The following is a 6,531-nucleotide window of genomic DNA, read 5'->3' as shown; positions in this document are numbered from 1 at the left end:
TCTTGTTGGACCTTATTGCATGTAGCCCATGACAATTTTGCTAGCCAACACATGTATCATAGAGCAGACAATCACAGGCATCCCATGCCATTGTTTTTCTTGGTACATATATGACAAATCATTTAACACTCTGAATCACATAGAAGCCATACTAAAAGCAGAGCTACCCTGATTGACAGATGTAACCATCATGTCAGTTGCCCATGCAACAAGAAATGGGAATTCTGTTTGTATCAGTGGTTGTTGAAATCAATACAGCTAGATGAGATAAATTTCCTGATTAATCGCTCCATCCCCTGTACTTTGGCCAATGACAGCACCACAGGTGTCGGGAAAGGACAGACCCTGCCATTTTTGGAATAACATATTTAAACGCAATAATTTTGATAAAGGTCATGGATTACATGCATTGCAACAGTGAAACACAAGAGTTTATCATTAAAATGAGATAGTTTAACATGTGTGCTTCTGGAATGATCCTATATAATACTAACCCAGATCAATTTGTCAAACAACTGGGTACTGACTAACCAACCATTTCTAAACCAGAACACTAATAATTTGGCTAATTATAGTGCTGTGATTGGGCTGTATTGCTCTATGGAACACCAACCATTCTAAAGTCTAACATAGACTTTGCTGCCATTAGAATTACTATTGCGCATGATGTCACCCATGCTAGCCTCTTGGGTTTCACTGAAAAATGACCATTATATGAAATCCCCAATATTCTATCAGCCTCAGTTGTACGGGATAAATACTAAACTAGATGCCACCTCGTGGCCATTGTTAGTGTATTAGTACACAAGGCTTCCCTTTCAGAATTGTTTTGGTACATAAGACAGACCCTTCAACACGTGAAATGTCGCTTACACTGATACTAGACGGAAATGTGTTCTTCTCTTTGCAAGGAGATAAAGCTCCACCCTCAGCGCAAGGACAATGCTTGATAAATATTGTCAACCAGGTGATAACTATATCTCGGCACAATCAGAGAGACTTCTGTACATATTTATTTATGTGTAATTAATTTGGGATGTTTTAAAGACGTTTCAGTGCAAGCTATTTATAAACGGGGTGACTTTGGGTATATTAATATTTGGGGGATTATTCCCCTCTTGCACCAGGGAGTTGAAAGTGTATCCAAGAGGAATTGTCATTTCATAGACACCTCTGTTGTAAAAAACACAAATGAAAGAAAAAAGATTAAAAAAAAAGGGAAAAAATTCTCATTAATAAAAAAAAGTAAAACAAAGTTACTTTTGTGATTTATTTGGACTATTATTTTATAGGATCTGTTCTTTATGTGGAAATCAGAGATTAGTCATTCCCAACACTGATCCTCGAACCCACATAAGATTAGAGTTTTTCAATATCTTCTTATATTGATGCAGGTGATGAAGTCAGTCATTATGTCTTTTAGGCAGATCCACCTGTGCTTCTAGAAGAGCGTGTGTGGATATCCAGAATACACACAATGTTGGGTCCACCCTGAGGGCCCAGTTCAGATCAATGTAGAAGATAATTCTTTAGGGTATGCTACTCAAACAATTCTAACATGGAATGCTAAAAGGGTGATAATACCCTAAATGCTTAGCCTCGAAACACTTAATGACATGTAAGAGGCGAAGGAACAAAGGCATCATTATGCTAATCAACAACAACCTTACATGCCTCGGAATAAAGACCTCGAGCACAGCTGTTGTTCATTACGGTTCTGGCCTGGGGTCTGGCTAATGGCCTATGTGCATTGAATTGGCTGTGCGGTTAGCCCAAAGCTTGGTCCTTATTTACTGCGCAGCACCATGAAACACAACAAACACACACAGTTCTGTTATACAATGGGGCATTGCTTTCATACTTTGCATTTGCAATGGTTCCCGGACTCCAGTCCAATGTTATGAGCTCTATCCTGCCTTATAAAAAATGATCAAGATTTTACTGACGGAGCTGAGCTTTTACCATAGAGCAGATTCATGGCTCTGGATTATCAGGACAGACTCGGACACAGCAGTGCTTACCTATAATATAATATATTTGTAGAGCACCTAACACAGTCAGTGGATCTCAGTAGCTAACGAGGTGCCCAGTAGACAGGCAGCAAGCGTGACCCTGGTATCTTTCTATCAGTAGGTAGGGGGAGGTTTTTCAGTTCTTTACCCTGCCCCAGGCACAACATATGCTGCCTCTCACCCTGTGCCCCCACCGCCACCGCCAGGGCGTGAGGAGGGGAAGTGGGTAGTTGTTTTATGTTTATTATTCACCTGCTGTAGCACCAAGAATTGCTGTACATTCTGAACAGCACCCTTTACTGGAACATTTTCAGATCAGCGGCTGCATTTCAATGTCTGGATTACCATACAATGAGCTCTTTGGCTGGACTCATCACCTAAATGTTTCAGAATTATTGCTGGTACTAATTGTTCCTAGTGATACTAATTTAATGCATAATACAAGTTACATGAGAGGTAAAATCTACTGGAAAATACAAATCTAGCACTTTAGGCTCATATTTATATTCTTATCTTATGGAGAATCCTCTGCCTATTATAAGCACGTGCAGGATTGCCCAACACAACTCTTTGGTGGCAGCAAATTAAAGGGACACAATAGCCATCATTTGTACTTTAATGCATATGGTACGTGTGTGGTCACGTTTAATTTTTAAGGGGATTCTGCAGAAGATGTCCCACCTCCAAGGCTGCTGGTGGGAGACTGTTCAGAGTTCAGACCCTGTGGGCATGTGTGGAAAGTGCTGTCATTAATTTTGTGTTATGTTACACACTTTGATTGTTCTGTTTCCATTGTACAACCGTCCTCACATATATCAACTGCTTCATGCAGCAAATCAATGGCAAGAATAGTAGGAACATGGAAGAGGTGGGCTGCTGCAGGGATGCCTCTTCGATGTCAGGTAAGTTCTTTATTTTTATGTTTTGGAAGAATGTATACTAAAGTACTCATGGAGGACTTTAATATGCATCCTTCTTTAGAGGTGGTGGCAGGGACACTAGACTGTCTCTAACAATTTTCTATGTGAATAGTTAAAAACATAACCTGAACATATACTGGGCCTTTTGGTTTAGGAGCATATAGTGGTCGTAGCATTGGTGGCCTCCAACTTTGGGAAGGATGCGTGCTAATGTCAGGATAAACTAACCCCTTTGATTCTTGGATGTGTATCAAAGAACATTGATCAACAAATTTTTTTGAACAGTAAAATGGACAATAGCCAATGAGATGTTATGGTTCTTTAAACCATACATTTACATTTTTTGTTGCAGTATCATTCAGTAAACTTTCTTGCAGAAATCATACAGAAGTTTTTTTGATTAAAGAGGGAGTTTTCAGAAGATTTAGAGAGAGAACTTTACTACTCTTTGCTGGGCAAACCATGGCAAGGTTGTCCTTCAAGTAGAGATTAGCTACCTCAACCTAATGAAGAGTTCAACCAATAAAGTGATTTTTAAGAAATATCACTAATTTAGCAATACATTCCACAGGACCAACTTACATCCTAGCGTACGTCTCTCACTAGAGCTACCACTTCTGAATGCACAGTAAAACCTTCAAGTACCTATTTTCCCCCAAATGCATGAACACACTTAGAAACTCACCAGATTATAATATGATCAGTAAGGAGGGGTTGCAAGATAACTGTTCTGTTCTCTTTTCTGGAGGGTCTGATGGAGCCCTCAGAGGCCTTACATTTGACAACCCTACTTTAAATTGTCAGTATTAGTTTCTTAGCTATCATTACAAAAGTCTGATCTGAATCTACACATATGGGCCAAATTACCATTGTAAAAATAGAACTAAATTCACATTTGATGAATAGTGACACATCTATGGAAACATAATGACACCAGCGAAGGTTGTAGTTAAATGTTACACACTTTGATGGTTCCGTTTCCATTGTACAACTGTCCTCACATATATCAAGTGTGTCTATCTGCATCATACATATTACCACAACTTTTAAGACAGGAACACAACTAAAACGAGACGACAATTAGAATTTCACAATATAGTAAAGCTGAGGTTTAAGTAACTTGTGGAATGAATAACATTCCTACAAAGGTGAGCAGGGATCACATTCATCTGTTAATCTGGCCCATATGAGGGGATTCAGATCAGAGGGTTGAAGAATCCTGGGTAAAATAGCACAAGGTGTACACTTTTGGGTCTGGGAATACAAAGGGTTTGACTCGGTTACAAGACAGGAAGTGAGCTACACGCACAAAGGAATGTATGAACAACTAAAGAAAACTAGGCTAGCAGCCGCAAACATGCACATAGAAATCACAGACAAGGGTAGATTGGAGAGGGCAGCTTCCCGATAAGAAAATTCACAATTAATAATTCAAGATCTCAAGCAGAAAAGGAGGTCCAAAGTAGTCACGTATGGGCCAAACACACACATATAGTTTCTGTAGACAATAGATAAGATCTCTTTCAAATGAGCAGCCTGCTGATTTATTGCTTATTAACCCCAAGTGTGAATGTGACCTTGACCATCTTACAGATGAGTCTTTCTTGTAAATTACATTTATTTATATAGCTCCAGCAGATTCTATGGCACAGTCAGTAGAATATTTTAAAATCACAAACAATAACAAACTGGTACAAAAGGAGAAGGGGGCCCTGCCCTTCCAAGCTTATAGTCTAGTCGGTGGTTGAGGGGAAGGTGAAACAGTAGGAGGACTGCTTGGATGGAGATGAGTTGGTTGAACCATGGTGATCTGTAGAGGTTGTTGGTCAATTAGATGGCTTAGGACGATGGCTGAGGGTGTTAGGAAGAAAGTTGTACGCATTTGAGAGCTTTTTTTTTTTTTAAAGTCGGATATGAGGAAAGTCCGACGGAATGAAGAAGGGAATTCCAGAGAAAGGGGTACAGCACAGGTGAAATTGTGAATGCGAGGGTGGGAAGAGATGGTAGAAGAGAGACACAGGTCATTACAGGAACGAAGAGAGCAGTTAGGGGATTATTTGTATAGGAGAGTGGAAGATATAGAGGGGGGGGCTCTGTAGGTATCCGAAGTTTGAATTTGATTCTGAAGGATATGGGGAGGCAAATGGAGCAATTGGCAGTGGAACAGCAGATGGTGTATGGTGACATAGAAAGTTAGAAATATTAACCTACAATCACCCAATGTTGCACATAGGCAAACAAGAAAGATGGTGGTAGACATTAAAAGTAGTGACCTACCTGATGCATTTCATGCTCAATGCACGTCACATTCTGATCATTCCATGATACACGTCACAGCATTATTCCACTTTTTTGTTTTAGAGGATTAACGTTGTCTACTGTATTTCAAACATTTTCATTCATTAACATTTTAGGGTTACATTTAATATATAGACATCCAATTCAGGTGTCCTAGGAGAGGCAAGCATACCTTCCCTTTGTGTGCTGTCTATTCTGCTACGTTCATAGCAGCTGCTTTTGTAAGTGTGCCAAGCCATAATACATTTACAATGGCTTCTTTCTTTTTATTATTGGTCTTTTTTCATTTCAGGTTATTCAAATATTTTGGAATGATCCTTTCTTATGCGAGATTTTATTTATTGAGATCTCACTCTAGTTATGCATATTTGTAGTAACACTTCATTCAACTAGCTCATAGGGGCTGTCACTTTGTGCACTATTCATATTTCTTATAAATTTGTTTTTAGGTGTCCATGCATTGTACGCTATTGATGTGATTACTCTTCCTTAGAGTTGTTGACGGGATCAGAAAGCTTCTACTAACGAAGAGTTAGTAAATGAGGTAAGGAACTAGTTATATGGAAGGGTGTTAATGCCAACCAAAAAAGCCCAGTATTATGGTAGCCAAAAGCTATACCTTCATACACACAAAGTTATGTCTAAAGTAACTAGTTTAACGAAACAAATGCTTCAGTTATATTTGGAATTGATGTCTTCAGATTAGATTATTCTTGTCATTTTACCACCAAAATATTAAAGACTCTTACTATTAAAGACAAAGCTGCATTGGCTCTGCCACGTCAGTATTGATCGCTTTATGTGGTGAAGAAAATGGCATATAATAACAAAATTAATCATTTGCCCACTTATACCAATTGAAGGACATTCCTGCAACTGAATGGCTGCTTTAAAAAAACAAACGGTAATGTGGCATGAGAAATGATATATGGTAGTGCCTTGTGGTAAACAATAGGATGCCTCAGTCTTGTTCTCCCAGAGGGACCCCTTACTCAGTAAAGTCCATAGAGATAAGGATGTCTTTAGAATATCAGGACTTCATTAGCATTATCATAAAGAATGGTCTCAGTGTGGTGTCTGAGCAGGGACGGTCAACCAAAGTATGACTGCCAACAACAGCGAGCTATTTTTTGTAGATGTGGAACAAATTAAGATAAAACCCATTTTTCTTAAATGGTAAGCTACATTACCGAACATCGCACTATATTTAATATTGAAAGGACAATATTGTTCCAAAGGACTTCTATTCAACTTGCCCCAAACCTTAAAACCAATTGAAGAGCAGGTCTTTGCCAATATTT

Source organism: Sceloporus occidentalis, unplaced genomic scaffold (assembly GCF_023333645.1).
Source record: "Sceloporus occidentalis isolate IW3139 unplaced genomic scaffold, rSceOcc1.0.p SCAF_133, whole genome shotgun sequence".
NCBI lineage: Eukaryota > Metazoa > Chordata > Lepidosauria > Squamata > Phrynosomatidae > Sceloporus > Sceloporus occidentalis.
The sequence above is the reverse complement of the archived record's forward strand: the minus strand, read 5'-3'. Positions refer to the sequence as shown.